This window comes from Polypterus senegalus, chromosome 5, assembly GCF_016835505.1.
Source record: "Polypterus senegalus isolate Bchr_013 chromosome 5, ASM1683550v1, whole genome shotgun sequence".
NCBI classification, from domain to species: domain Eukaryota; kingdom Metazoa; phylum Chordata; class Cladistia; order Polypteriformes; family Polypteridae; genus Polypterus; species Polypterus senegalus.
The window spans coordinates 113,071,827-113,088,008 of NC_053158.1; the positions used below are offsets into that span (position 1 = coordinate 113,071,827).

At 39.4% G+C, this 16,182-nt stretch overlaps 1 protein-coding gene across 2 annotated transcripts in view; it reads right to left on the reverse strand.

Moving 5' to 3' along the window:
- The window catches only part of zgc:153738 (uncharacterized protein LOC558115 homolog), a 282,457-nt gene that overhangs the window by 214,685 nt on the left and 51,590 nt on the right, over positions 1-16,182 (reverse strand). The gene's annotated exons all lie outside the window — the stretch shown is intronic.

The window sequence follows — 16,182 nt, forward strand, 5'->3', positions numbered from 1 at the left end:
AGGTGTGGGTAAGCCGTTGAACCCCATTCGGGCTGCAAACCATGGAATTCCCACTAACTGCGACTCATACGCTCCCACTGTTTTCATCCCTACCCTTTGTACACGTTGACTGTTCATAGTGGCGTGTTTCTCGCGGAGGTGAATCGCCATATGCAGCGTGTAAAACGGTTTGCGAGGAGTATCCCATGGGATCCTTAAAACATTCCGTTACAATTGAGGTTAAAACAAAATGAAGTGAGCAGTTTTTAAAAAACGAGTTTTCGGTTACGACGCATGATTGCGTGCACCATAGCAAACTGTTTTAAATGCTACATATAGCAATTCGCATCCGCGACAAACATGCGTCTTCTTAGATGCTCCTGCACTTTGCACACACCCCCCTCCCACCTCGCTACGCCGCACGGACGATTGTGTGTTGGTTTGTTCCGTGCATTGTTACAATGTTGCTTTTCTTGCTGATTTATTACATTACTGATTTTTCAAATGTTCATTTTCTCCTGTGCTTAAAAATTATTAAAAAACCGGCCTGATTATGCGGCGTATGGTATGCCGCGGGTTGGCTAGTAACTTATATAAAAGCATTGCTTCATGTCAGTACAGTTTATTTTTATATACAGTAATAGTTTTAAATGAATGCAAGCTCTAAGTGTTGTAACAAGTTTACAAGTAAAATGCAATTGCAAACTTTACAATCATTAATTACATAATGTATACACATAAAGACACAGAACTGTTTACACACATAGTAAAACAAAACACTTTAAAACTAATTGACATGAATGTAACCTAAAAATGTCCTTTAACATTATTACTTCAAAATAAAAATCTTTTGGTTTAAAGATGGTGGCGCAGTGGTAGCACTGCTGCCTCGCAGTAAGGCAACTTAGGTTCGCTTACCGAGTCCTCCCTGCATGGAGTTTGTGTCTGCGTGGGTTTCCCCGGGGGCTCCAGTTTCATCCCACGGTCCAAAGACATACAGGTTAGGTGCTTGGTGTGTGGAGTGTGTAGTGCTTTGTGCACTATTATTGAAGAAAATATTTAAAAATTCTTCTTGGTGCTTTTTACAAGTGTGTCTTGGACGTCCGTCTGGTGGGTTTAGCGTTGCAACAGCGCCTCTAGCGACGACAATAGACACTTTGTTGTAATTTATTCAAGTAAATAATATACATATTCATAAAGTTGTTTCAATGTGAATTTGTTATGTTATTGTAGCATTATGTTACTGTTTTCCTTTATATAGATTTCATCATGTATAGAAATGTAATGATGGTACTCCATCATTAAGTTCTGAAGTTAGATATGGTGTTCCTCAGGTCACAGTACTGACACTGTTATTCTTTTCAGTCTACCTGATAGTGCTGGGAAATGCAGTGAACGATATGGCCATAAGTAATTGTTTAAATAATTATTTTTGGGTGGGGTTTGTATTTTTTTTTGTCTTTTTTTCTGCTGTTTTTTCTTTGTATTTTTTGTTTTTCCCTTGCTTTCATTATAATTATTCTGAAGTAAACAGTTGTATGTAGTATGTTATTGCTCAATACTCGGAGTGCTGAGACTCAAACCCGTTACCTATGGGTTATAAGGCAGCGGTTCTTACCTTTGTGTCATTCAAGAACACGTATCAACTTCGTGTCAACTGACATTTGAGCTTGGTTTTTAATTCATTGACCGTAACATATAAATCAAATGATTTTTTTTCCTTTGGTTATATTCTTGAATAAAAGCGCACGTGTTTATTTGATATTTGGACTAAAGTCTTCACACATTATATACTTCACGTCATTATTAGCATAAAATGGAAAAAAATCCACTCCTTGAACCTCCACCTTATCGCAGTGGAGGTTTTTGCGTGTCCCGATGATCCTAGGAGGTCTGCTGTCCGGGGCTTTATGCCCCTGGTAGGGTCACCCAAGGCAAACTGGTCCTAGGTGAGTGATGAGACAAAGAGCGGTTCATGAAACTTCCTCTGGAGCCAGGCCTGGAGGTGGGGCTTGATGTCGAGCGCTTGGTGGCCGGGCCTGCACCCATGGGAGGTGGGGGACATTGAGTCCGAATGGGCCATGTTCCGTGCCTCTATTGTTGAGGCGGCTTACCAGAGCTGTGGCCATAAGGTGGTCAGTACCTGTCGTGGCAGCAATCCCCGAACCCGTTGGTGGACACCAGCGGTGAGGGATGCCGTCAAGCTGAAGAAGGAGTCTAACAGGACCCTTTTGTCCTGTGGGACTCTGGAGGCAGCTAATAGGTACCGGTGACCAAGATGAATGCAGCTTCAGTGGTTGCCAAGTCAAAAACTTGGGCGTGGGAGGAGTTTGGGGAGGCCATGGAGAACGACTTTTGGACGGCTTCGAGGAGATTCTGGTCCACCATCCGGCGTCTCAGGAGGGGGAAGCAGTGCAATGTCAACACTGTATATGGTGGGGATGGTGTGCTGCTTACTCCGACTCGAGACGCTAGGGTCGGTGGGGGGAGTACTTCGAAGACCTCCTCAATCCCATTAACTTGCCTTCCAATGAGGAAGCAGAGCCTGGGGACTCAGAGGTGGGCTCCCCCATCTCTGGGACTGAAGTCACCGAGGTGGTCAAAAAAACTCCTTGGTGGCAGGGCCTCAGGGGTGGATGAGATATGCCCGGAGTTCATCAAGGCCCTGGATGTTGTAGGACTGTCTTGGTTGACACGCCTCTGCAACGTCGCATGGACATCGGGGACAGTGCCTCTGGATTGGCAGACCGAGGTGGTGGTCCCCCTCTTTAAGAAGGAGGACCGGAGGGTGTGTTCCAACTACAGAGGGATCACACTCCTCAGCCTCCCTGAAAAAGTCTATTCGGGGGTCCTGGAGAGGAGGGTCCGTCGGATAGTCGAACCTCTGATTCAGGAGGAACAGTGTGGTTTTTGTCTTGGTCATGGAACAGTGGACCAGCTCTACACCCTTAATAGGGTCCTGGAGGGTACATGGGAGTTTGCCCAACCAGTCTACATGTGTTTTGTTGACTTGGAAAAGGTGCTCGACCATGTCCCTCGGGGAATCCTGTAGGGGGTGCTCCGGGAGTATGGGGTACCGGACCCCCTGATAAGTGCTGTCCGGTCCCTGTACAACCGGTGTCAGAGCTTGGTCCGCATTAATGGCAGTAAGTCAAACCCGTTTCCAGTGAGAATTGGACTGCCCTTTGTCACCGATTCTGTTCATAACTTTTATTGATAGAATTTCTAGGCACAGCCAGAGCATTGAGGTGGTCCAGTTTGATGGACTCAGGATTGGGTCACTGCTTTTTTGCAGATGTTGTCCTTTTGTTTCATCAGGCCGTGATCTTCAGCTCTTTCTGGATCGGTTCGCAGCTGGGATGAGAATCAGCACCTTCATATCTGAGACCATGGTCCTCAGCTGAAAAAGGGTGGAGTGCCCTCTCTGGGTTGGTGGTGAGATCCTGCCCCAAGTGGAGGAGTTCAAGTATCTCGGGGTCTTGTTTACGAATTAGGGAAGAATGGAGTGTGAGATCGACAGGTGGATTGATGCGGCTTCCGCAGTGATGTGGGCTTTGCATTGGTCTGTCGTAATGAAAAAGGAGCTGAGCTGTAAGGCAAAGCTCCCAATTTACCAGTCGATCTATGTTCCTACCCTTGCCTATGGTCATGAGCTATGGGTAGTGACCGAAAGAATGAGATTGTGATTGCAAGTGGCTGAAATGAGTTTCCTCCACAGGGTGTCTGGGCCTTACCTTAAAGATAAGTTGAGAAGCTCAGTCATCCGGGAGGGGCTCAGAGTAGAGCCGCTGCTCCTCCGCATTGAGAGGAGTCAGATGAGGTTGCTCGTACATCTGATCAGATTGCCTCCTGGACGCCTCCCTGGTGAGGTGTTACGGGCACGTCCAACCGGGAGGAGGCCCCGAGGAACACCCAGGAGACGCTGGAGGGACTATGCCTCCCAGCTGGCCTGCGAACGCCTCGGGATTCCTCCGGAAAAGCTAGAAGAAGTGGCCAAGGAGAGGGAAGTCTGGGCATCTCTGCTCAAGCTGCTGCCCCCGCGACCCGATCTCGGATAAGCAGAAGAGGATGGATGGATAGATGGATGGAAAGAAATTCTGCTATAGGTATGTGTTCAGCATTTCTTGCCTCTCATTTTTTTTCATCCTACACTTACCCAGATCTTTGTAGACATGGAACACACTTGAAATGCATGTATTCCAAATAACAATATACTGTATTATTTACCCAATACAATTCCAGGCAGCTCACACGCAGATAAGGAGCCATGCCTTAAGCTGGGAGAGTTGAGATCCGTCAAGGCAGGGGATGGGACAACAAGCTGCTTGCTGCTTGTGCTGATCGACACATTTACAAAACCAAAAATGTTGATGGAGAGGTGTGAAGGGATTTAAGGTGAGCCAGGATTACAAGATTTTTTGTAGGCTTTGGTAACTCTAGTGTTAACATTCTAGGTCTGTGACACTTATCTACCAGCTGAAAATATGCTCTCTGTGGCTTTTTGAGCTTCAGTTGTTATGTTCTGAAGTCCTTTTTATCTCTTTTTGGGATTAAGACAAGATTCCAAATTACCAACAACTTTCCTAAAGTTTGTCCATGATGTCTCATTGGTGTTCTCACCTGTGGAACATTCAAACATTGTTTTAATCAAATCATTAAATGATGCTGATATGGTAGAATATGCATAGACAACCTTTGGCCATTTAGAATTTACAGCTTGGTAAAATAACTACAATGGATAATCTATCATATTTCTAAAGGGTACTATTGCAGGTAGACAAGTGTTGGGGCAGGCATAATCTTCATTTAACATGCACTCAATTTGACATTGGAAAGGCCTTCACTTTAACACATGTTTTTGATCAAATATGTTTTGATGGAAAATGTTGATGAAAATAATGTTCATTTCTGTCATTAAATATCCTTGCAATGTCTTTTAATTCTTGCAAAAAAAAAAAGAAAAATGAACATCATATTTAAACACTATATTTGTAACCAAGTATGCAAAAAACAAAATCAGCGGCATGAACACATTTAGAGATATATATTTTTCTTCACTTGATAATGAATATCATTGTTGATATACATTTTACCCCTCTTATATCATGTCTGATAAGTGGAAAACACAGCCTAATTGTAAATGTGAAACAAGTTACAATGTAATCTGTTCACCATGTAAGAGATTTTTTTTAAACTGTACCACCATAACTACTTCACTAAATGATTTTGGAACAAAACCAGTTGGCCTCTCTGCTCCATTCCTCATAGCATGCAGCAGTACAAACTCAAAGCTGAACAAAAGAATGGCAGGGAGAGTTATAATGTGTTAAAACCTGTTCAAAATATGTAGGAGACAGAAATCCCTAAAGATAACTGATTCAGCTATCCATGTTATATTTTACTTTTGTGAAGATGGAGATTTTGTATCAGTTGTGCCCTTTGTTTAGCATAAACCCACAAAATTAATCTTCAGTCAATAAGAAAATATCTATATATTTTTTTTACTACTATTTAATTTAATATTGTTTCTTTGTATCAGTATACTGCTGCTGGATTATGTGAATTTCCCCTTGGGAATAATAAAGTATCTATCTATCTATCTATTACTAAACAAAGGTTATATATACAGTATGCACAGATGTCAGAGGCCAGAAGCAAGCCGTGCTGAAAGCTCACGCACACAGTGCTTTAGCTGCACGGATGCCAAATGCCAGAAGCAAGCTGTGCCAAAAGTGAACGTGCACAGCACCTTAGAGCCCCAGGGTCAAACCCAGCGGCTTCCAACAGTAAGTAGGTGGCGCCCAAACAACACAACACAACCTGCAAACAACACAACACACTGAAGGTTGTATATATGCACGGATGCCAGACGCCAGAAGCAAGCCATGCCGAAAGCACATGCGCACAGCGCCTCAGCGCCCCAGAGTCACTCCACTCCACAGTGCCAGCAGTACACCACTCCAAAGTGCCAGCAGCTACTCCACTACACAGTGCCAGCAGTCAGCGTGCTCTAATCCACTGTGCCAGCAGTCAGTGTGGCAGCTGTCAGTGTGGCTTATTTGAATCACATTAGGGTAATTCAGTGTTAAAAGTAAGTTCAATTATGATTCCTAACATTAATTTTTTATTTCCAATTTACTTCATTTAAACCTTTGCACTCTGATATTTTTTTTACTTATGAGAGCAGCAACTCAAATACATTTTGGACTTAAATGATATAATAATTAAATGTCAATTTTAGCTTTAATACATTGGTTAATTTTAGTAAAAATAAATATATTTATTTCATTAAATAAAAACTTTCACAGGACGCTCCCACCCTTCATGATTTCTCATCCCTCCAAAAATCGGAGGGAACAGAAAGTGATTGCCATTATTGGATTTTCTCTAGTCCAAGACTTTTTCCAAGTTAAAGGACTCGTAATTAGTGTATACATTAACAGTTGTATAATTTCAGTTCAATTATGTTGTTTCATTCATTTATTTTCTGTACCCATTTACTCCACCAAGGTGTTTCACAAGTCTAGAACCTTTGCTGGCAGAGCAACTTTAGGTGGGATACATTATAAAGTGAACAAACACTAGCTTGTAGCAGGTCAGTTTAGAGTTGTAAATTTAACTGTACCACTTAACTTTACCTGCACATCTTTAGAATATGGGAGGAATCTGTATTTCACACAAACAATATAAAACACTGGGATACAGCATCTCTTAATTACTAGATCATTAAGCCAATCACATTAAAATACTTTAAATTAGAAAACAAAAGGATCCCATGGCCCGTTATATTTCTTGTAGAGTTTAAGTTTGTACATTTTGCCTGTGCTATGGGAATTTTATACCAGGTACACTGGACTTCCTCCCACATCCCTAAAGGTTTATGTCTTAAGTTAATTGATGATTTCATATTGTCTATGTTACAGTGAGTGGGTCCTATGATGGACTGTCACCTTCCCTAGGGCTGTTTACTTTATTCCAAGTACTGTCAAATTCGATCCTGAACCCTCACAACACTGAATTTGAATAACTGGGTTTAAATATTTTACATTTTGTTAAAAACAGCAAGGTAAACATTCACATACAGATAAAACTATATAAAATATAAAAGCATGGAGAACAACCTATATTTATAAATGTATTCATATTTTCCACTATGCTTTCCACCGATTTTCTGAGTTGCTTAATCCGTTTCAAGTGTTACAGTAAGATGAAGCCTATCCTGGCAGCATCAGGCTGTTTTTAAAAAAAAATAAAAAGCCTAAATTACTAATATGTTTTTAAAATGGAAAAAAGAGTGATAGGAGTTTAAAAAATATTGCCTTCCCTAGCACATAATATGCAAACTTCTCTAGCATGAACCACCATATATAATCTTGGACCATTCCTTTATTCAGAAATATTACAGTTCCTTGATCTCCCAAACTTATGTACTGCTTTGCTCAATTCATACCAAATTCATATCAAATTCTGTGATAGATAATGAAAAATGTTGCTTTGCTTTTAAGGTAGTTATTTTATTGTTGGTTTGGAATTATGTTGAATAATTAAGTCACAGCTTTCTAGAAGAGGCACATTTTTTGGGAAAAAAAAGCCTCATACTTCATATAATCTTATAATACTCAAAATAGTCTTAACTATGGTTCTAAGGCTAGTTGTACAAAAACAGGTCCACAATACAGTATTAACCAACCCCTGTCACCAAGAACCAAGGGTTCTCTTCTTTTTACACATGCACGGTAGTTAATCATTATCTCTTTATTTACTTTACAAAGAGCACTACATTAAAAGCATATTTATACAAAATTGTCTTTTTATATAGTCCTATTATTCAGTAGTAAGCCCTCTCTGAAAATAGTGAGTGTAAAGAATTGCAAATTAGAAATGTTGAAAACTGAAAATGAAAAGCTGAGTCAAAGATTGTTTAAGACACAAGATTTATCTCCTTTTAGAATATGGTTATTAATTCAGTCTTGCGGTCATTGTTGCACATCCATTAACCCCTGCAAATTAGAACTTGCATATAATTCTTTGCATTGGGCAAAACTATGCAACAACAAAGTGTTGTTTCAAGGAAATTTTATGTGAGATTGAACATTAAAGAAATAGATTTCATTTGAAATAACCCTACACGAAGCAAAGAGAAGATTAAGATCTACTGAGGCATAAATGGCACACAACATCAGAGTAAAAAAACAAAATAATTAACACTATCAAGATGAATATTCTAAGCTTTCATTTCTATTTCAAAACATCCCCATACACATTAACAAATCATTTTTTAAGAAATTAGATTCAATCATAACTTTATTTGGAATTCAAAATATCCACACATCGAAAGGGCGACCCTACAAAGACCTAAACCAGGTGGAATGGCTCTACAAGTCAAGTTGGGGAGCATGCACTGGTACAGTGTGTTGCCACACTCACTACATGACGAAACAACTTGGGATCCCGGTTTGCAACCCCCCCAGGCAGACACACAGTCCAGTCCAACCCTCCGGAAATGACCCTCTATCTGCCGCAGCCAGGTGTTACATTAGAACACTTTAGACGAGAACAGGCCATTCAGCCCAACAAAGCTCGCCAGTCCTATCCACTTGTTTCCTCCAAGAAGATATCAAGTTGAGTTTTTAAAGTCCCTAACATCTTACTATCTACCACACTACTTGGTAGCTTATTCCAAGTGTATATCGTTCTTTGTGTAAAGAAAAACGTCCTAATGTTTGTGCGAAATTTACCCTTAACAAGTTTCCAACTGTGTCCCTGTGTTCTTGATGAACTCATTTTAAAATACAAGTCTCGATCCACTGTACTAATTCCCCTCATAATTTTAAACACTTCAATCATGTCACCTCTTAATCTTCTTTTGCTTAAACTGTAAAGGCTCAGCTCTTTTAATCTTTCCTCATAATTCAACCCCTGTAGTCCTGGAATCAGCCTAGTCGCTCTTCTCTGGACCTTTTCTAGTGCTGCTATGTCCTTTTCGTAGCCTGGAGACCAAAACTGCACACAGAACTCAAGATGAGGCCTCACCAGTGCATTATAAAGGATGAGCATAACCTCCTTGGACTTGTACTCCACAGATCTGTTAGCCTTCTTAATGGCTTCTGAACACTATTGGGAAGTTGATAGTTTAGAGTCCACTATGACGCCTAAATCCTTCTCATAAGGTGTACTCTTGATTTTCCGACTGCCCATTGTGTATTCAAACCTAATATTTTTACTTACTATCTGTAATACTTTACATTTACTGACATTAAATTTCATCTGCCACAAATCTGCCCAAGCCTGTATGCTATCCAAGTCCTTCTGTAATGATATAACGGATTCCAAATTATCTGCTAATCCACCTATCTTGGTGTCATCTGCAAACTTAACCAGCTTGTTACTTATATTCCTATCTAAATCATTTATATATATTAAAAATAGCAGCGGCCCTAGCACTGACCCCTGTGGAACACCACTCTTAACATCGGCCAGTTCTGATGAGGTTCCTCATACCATCACCCTCTGCTTTCTGTGTCTGAGCCAATTCTGCACCCATCTAAAAACATCACCCTGAACTCCCACTTCTTTTAACTTGATGCCCAACCTCTCATGTGGCACCTTATCAAATGCTTTCTGAAAGTCCAGATAAATAATATCATAAGCTCCACTTTGATCATATGCTTTTGTTGCAACCTCATTGAATTCCAACATGTTAGTAAAACACGACCTCCCTCTTCTGAACCCATGCTGACTGTTCAGAATAACTCCTGTCCTTGCCATGTGTTGCTCAATCTTATCCTTAATAATTCCTTCCATTAATTTTCCTGTGATGCATGTTAAGCTTACTGGCCTATAGTTGCTTGGACCTGCTCTGTCATCCTTTTTATATAATGGTATGATATTTGCCATTTTCCAGTCTTTCGGAATCTCTCCAGTGCTTAGTGACTTCCTAAAAATATGTATCAAGGGTTTATATACAGGTGCCAGTCATAAAATTAGAATATCATGACAAAATTGATTTACTTCAGTAATTCCTATCAAAAAGTGAAACTTGTATGTTAGATTCATTCATTACACACAGACAGAACTGAGATACTGAATTTGGGATTTTCATTAATTGTCAGTTATAATCATCAAAATTAAAAGAAATAAACATTTGAAATACATCAGTCTTTGTGTAATGAATGAATCTAATATACAAGTTTCACTTTTTGAATGGAATTACTGAAATAAATCAACTTTGTCATGATATTCTAATTTTATGACCGGCACCTGTATGTACTCACTAGCCTCCTTAAGAACACAAAGATAAATATTATCTGGGCCTTGTGATTTGTTTGATTTCATCTTATTTAATCTGAGCAGCACTTCTCCTTCTACAATTTCCAAATCCCTCAGTACCTCCTTAGTAGTTGCATTTACCTCTGGGAGGCTGTCCACTTGCTCACTTGTAAACACCTCAGAAAAATGTAAGTTTAGGGCATCTGCTATTTCATTGTTTGTATCTTTTAATTCCCCTTTAGTATTCCTAATGAACTTGACCTCCTCCTTAACTGTTCTTTTACTACTAAAATACTGAAAGAATCTCTTGGGGTCTTCTTTCGCCTTATCTGCTATATTCCTCTCCAACTGTCTTTTAGCCTCTCTGATATACTTCTTAATGGTTGCCCTCATTTTCTCATACGCGCTACGGTTCTCTTTGCAGTCATTAGTCTTATATGCCTTATACAGCAGTTTTTTCCTTTGTAACTTCTTTTTTAAATCTTTATTAATCAATCGTGGAGTTTTTCTTAGTTTCCTATTAATTCCAAATTTAGGTATGTATCTGTCCTGCATTACATGTAAAACATTTTTTTCTTTCCTTTTATTAATTTTATTGCAATCCATACAAAGCAATCAAGTTTTTACAAAAAGAAAAATTGAGTTAAGAACAGATTGATCCCCACCCCTGAAAGAGAGAGCAAGCCAAACGGCGTGAAATTTAAGGCTTGTAAACATACCTAAATTAATAAATTCTCTTTGCCTTATGAGCTTATTTTAAAATATTACTGATTAGAACCTGCCATGTTTTGAAAAAAGTCTGTACGGATCCTCTAACTAAGTATTTGTTTTTTTCCAATTTCAAATAGTATAACATATCGGTTTCCCACCAACTTAAAAGAGGAGAGTTTGGGTTCTTCCAGTTTATCAGAATAAGTCTGCGTGCCAAAAGTGTAGTGAATGCAAGCACAATTTGTTTGTCTTTCTCCACTTTAAGCCCCTCTGGAAGAACCCCAAACACAGCTGTTAATGGGTTAGGAGGGATTGTGAGTCCAAGGCTGTCTGAAAGGTAATTCAAATTTTTGTCCAGAATAATGTTAATTTGGTGCAGGCCCAGAACATGTGACCCAGTGAGGCTGGGACTTGGTTGCAACGTTCGCAGGTTGGATCATGCCCTGGAAACATTTTGGAGAGTTTTAGTCGAGACAGATGTGCTCGATATATAATTTTGAGTTGTATAAATGTATGCTTTGCGCATATGGAGCTCGAATGAATTCTCTGCATTGCTACTTTCCACTCCTTTTCTGATATATTAATTGAGACATCTTTTTCCCAATGTCTTCTTGGATTTTTGAAAGGGAGAGATTGCAAAATGATTTTATATATTGTAGAGATGGAGTCTAAGTCCTTGAGATTGAGCAATATTTTTTCCAGCATGGATGAGGGTGCAAGATGAGGAAAATTTGGAAGGTTCTGTGTAACAAAGTTCCTGGTTTGAAGATAGTGAAAGAAATGTGTAGCTGGAATGTTAAATTTGGAATGTAATTGTTCATAGGAAGCAAGTTAGTTCCAAATTTTTTCCAGATATTAAAAACTGCATATGTTTGTGAAGGTTGAAAGAGGTGGTTCTCTTGCAGAGGTGCCAAAGATAGAAGCTTCTCTGTCTTAAAATGCTTTCTACATTTGTTCCAGATTCTAGTTGAGTGGAGCACAATTGGGTTGTTTGTATACTGCCGATAACGTGTGTTTATTGGAGCACAGAGCAAGGAATACGAAGAAGTACTGCAGGATTTTACTTCTATTGCGGACCAAGCCTGTGTAGGTTCTTCTATTTGTGTCCAGGTTCTTATCGCCTGTATATTTGCTGCCCAGTAATAAAACTGGAAGTTAGGTAGAGCCATGCCGCCTTCTGCCTTTTGTCTTTGTAGGGTTGCTCTTTTGATGCGTGGATGTTTCGAATTCCAAATAAATGAGGTTATTGTTGAATCTAATTGCCTAAAGAATGATTCATTAATGTATATTGGAATGTCCATCCATCCATCCATCTTCCAACCCGCTGAATCCGAACACAGGGTCACGGGGGTCCACTGGAGCCAATTCCAGCCAACACAGGGCACAAGGCACCCACTGCAGATATTGGAATGTTTTGAAATAAAAAAGGGAGCTTAGGAAGAGTATTAATCTTAACAGTGTTAATTCTTCCAGCTAATATGAGATAAAGGGTTGACCATCTATGCAAGTCTTGTTTAATTTTTTCCATGCAGACGGTGAAATTTTGTTGATATAGAGCTTTATATGTTTACTTGTGATGTTTACCCCTAGGTATTTAAACTGTTCTGCAATGATAAAAGGTAGGGTATCTAATCTAATATTATATGCTTGAGAATTCACTGGAAAGAGTACACTTTTATTCAGATTAATTCTGAGACCAGAGATCTTTTGAAATTCTGTGAGTGCTGCTAAGACTGCAGGCACAGAATTTTCTGGGTCCAATATATACAGTACCATATCATCTGCATATAATGAAATTTTCTGTTCCAGTCCTTCTCTGCTAATCCCCTTTATCTGATCAGTATTTCGACAATGTATTGCCAGTGGTTCAATGGCAATCGCAAACAGCAGCGTGACAAGGGCATCCTTGTCTAGTACCACGTTCTAGTTTAAAGTAGTCTGAGCAAATGTTGTTGATGCAAACTGAAGCTTCTGGGTTAGTATACAGTAATTTAATCCATGCACAAATGTTCGGGCCAAACCCAAACTTCTCCAATGAAGTAAAAAGGTATTTCCATTCAATCATGTTGAATGCTTTTTCTGCATCCAATGATAATAATATTTCTGGGGTGTTTGATTTAGTTGGTGAGAATTAAACAGGCGTTGAAGATTTGAAGATATGTATCGGCCCCTAATAAATCCAGTTTGGTCTTGTGATATTACCGAGGGGAGCACTTTCTCCATCCTTCTAGCTATGATTTTAGAGAGTATTTTAATGTCGTTATTCAGAAGTGAAATTGGTCTGTATGATGCACATTGTAATAAGTCCTTATTTTGTTTTGGAAAAATGGTGATTAGTGCTTGGCAAAAGGTGAGAGGAAGAGATTGGTTATCTCTGGCTTCTGTAAATGTTGCTAATAGGATGGGAGCTAGCTAAGCGTAGAATTTCTTGTAAAATTCTGCAGGGTAGCCATCAGGGCCTGCTGCTTTCCCGCCTTGGAGTAACTTTATAGCATCTAGTAATTCTGATAACGGCAGAGGTTTATCAAGTTCCTCCGCACTAAAAGTGTCTATTTATGGTATCTGTAATGTATTCAGAAAGGCATTAGATTGTGTATTGTCTTTTTTAAACTCAGTAGAATATAGGGATTTATAGTAGTCTCTGAAAGTGTGTATTATATTTTTGTGTTCGACAATTTTATCTCCGTTCGCGTTGGTGATTACCGAGATTGCGTTGCGCACTTCTTGCTTGTGAATTTGTTGAGCTAAAAGCTTATTAGCTTTCTCTCCATGTTCATATTAATGATGTCTGGATTTATAGATTAGTTTTTTCAGCTTCTTTAGTTGTCAAGAGATTTAATTCTGAATGTAGAGCCTGCCTTCTCCTATGTAGAGTCTTGTTTGGTAGTCTGGCGTGTTCTTCATCTATTTTAGTAATTTCGCTTTTTATCTCTGCTACTTTTTTGGCTTCGGATTTATTTCTGTGGGAAAGATATGAGATAATCTGTCCTCTTAAGAAGGCCTTGAGAGTTTCCCAGAGTATTCCTGCAGAGATCTCGGGGGATGTATTTGTCTCTAGAAAGAATTTGATTTGTTTGGATATAAATTCCGTACAATTGTCGTTGGCTAATAGAAGCGGGTTGAGACACAATGTGCGGGGTGAGTGCATGGGGCTTAGTAATTTTAGCTCCAAGATCATAGGTGCATGGTCAGAAATAACAATAGCATCGTATTTGCAAGATTTAATCATAGGCAAGTAGTTATTGTCTATAAAGTAATCAATCCTTGAGTAGTAATGATGTACTGGGGCCTCATGTATAACGCCGTGCGTAGAACTCGCACTATAACATGGCGTAAGCACAAAAGCCGAAATGTGCTTACGCACAGAAAAATCCAGATGCAGGAATCTGTGCGTACTCCAACTTCCACGTTCTTCCGCTCCATAAATCCCGATCAGCGTGAAAACTAACGCTCGTGCACGCGCATTATGTAACGCCCCAAATCCTCCCAGAATTACGCCTATTTGAATATGCAAATCAATATAAATTGCCCTTAAGCGCAGCCTTCTGTGAAAAGACAATGGGAAAAGCACGGGGAAAATATAAGAATTTCAGCGAATACCAAGTGGAGGCAAAGGAAAAACATACTATTTGTTCAAATAAGCCGTGGTATAATCAACAAAATGAAGTTGATCGAGTGACATAGCATGTTGGAGAAACTTGAAAGCTCACATTCACAAAATCGCACAGTGCCGGAAATAAAAAGAAGTCACATATCAAAGTTGCCGTGAAAAGAAGAGTTGTAAGCCCACTGTCTGAGTGTCATATGAAAGTTTATTAGGGTACAGAGAAAAAAGGCACACAGTGGGGAAAAAGCACGAAATGTCAACTTCAATCTCGACATTTCCACTTTAATCACGTAGTTTATTTTGTCATTTAGTAGAACATTATAAACTTCATCTTAAAATCGTTTAATTAACCAGTTTCTCAAATCACATCGTAATTAAAGTAGCACGTTAAATGCTTTGTTTTGTATTTGATCTTCTACTCGTATGTGCTCTATGTGTGTGAATCAATACTTGCTTCTTAAACTGGCTCTCTTCCTCCAACTGGACACAGAATCAATTACATTCGTGATATTACAGCTCTCTGAATAACTAAAATACTGAGATGTATACGTGATGTCATTTTCATGATGATAGGAGCTAAAGCACGTTATTAAACGTGTTTCATGAGCCTCGTGCTCATGACAAGCATTTATCTTTTGTCCAAATTTGTCGCTGCGTTTTTAGCTGTGTTGTTATTTTCTTTCTGTTTTATATTCAATATATATTGGCGTGGCCGCCCCAAGAGTCCTTGCTTTTCTTTCCCCAAGTAACCGATCACCATACAATCAGCTCTGTAATAGACGTTAAGCCATCTGTAAGCTTAGCGCCGATTCTTCAAAACGTTTAAAGAACATTGAAATATCTTCGTAGTACATGTTTAATTATTCTATCCTTCACGACACTCCCAGTGAAGAATATAGATTATTTAAATGAAGTTAAAGTTTTATGTGTATAATTTAACAAACATATTTTGCTGCATTTCACCTTAAAATGATATCGTCATCATATGTAAATACGCGCTTTATAAAGTGACCCAGGTTGTGAGATATTATAACTGTAGTGCAAGTTTACAGTGGGGTGATTGTACTTATAAGTACAAACCGTTCTACAAGGAGCAATTGATTGAGTGCATTTAAAGTTCTTGGGATTAAACTGTTTCTGAACCGCGAGGTCTGTACAGGAAAGGCTTTAAAACGTTTTGCAGTGGCTGAGACAGCGTGTCCTTAAAGCTGTATACCGATAATTCTCTTTCCGATCAGCTGCTGCTGTGATTCACACTCAGATACAGTGATATAAATACTCCGAGTCGTGTAGTGAGAGGAATATGGAAAAAGATCATCCGCTGTGGCAACACCTAACGGGAGGAGCTGAAAGAAGAAGAAGAAGAAGAAGGAGGAGAAGTGAGAGTAACAACGCTAAAGCAGTTATGGTATTTGGAATACTATGGCTGTTCCCTGGACCATTATATTGTTACGAGTTAATTACAATCAGATGCATTACACTAATAAACAATATGCGGTTAGTTTCTGTGTATTTATAAAGCGCGTCATGAAAATAATGAGTAATCACACAAGAACAGTACCATTGCTTTGACGCTGGGTGCCGCCAGTTTGCAAAACCGAGCGGAGAACTTGCGT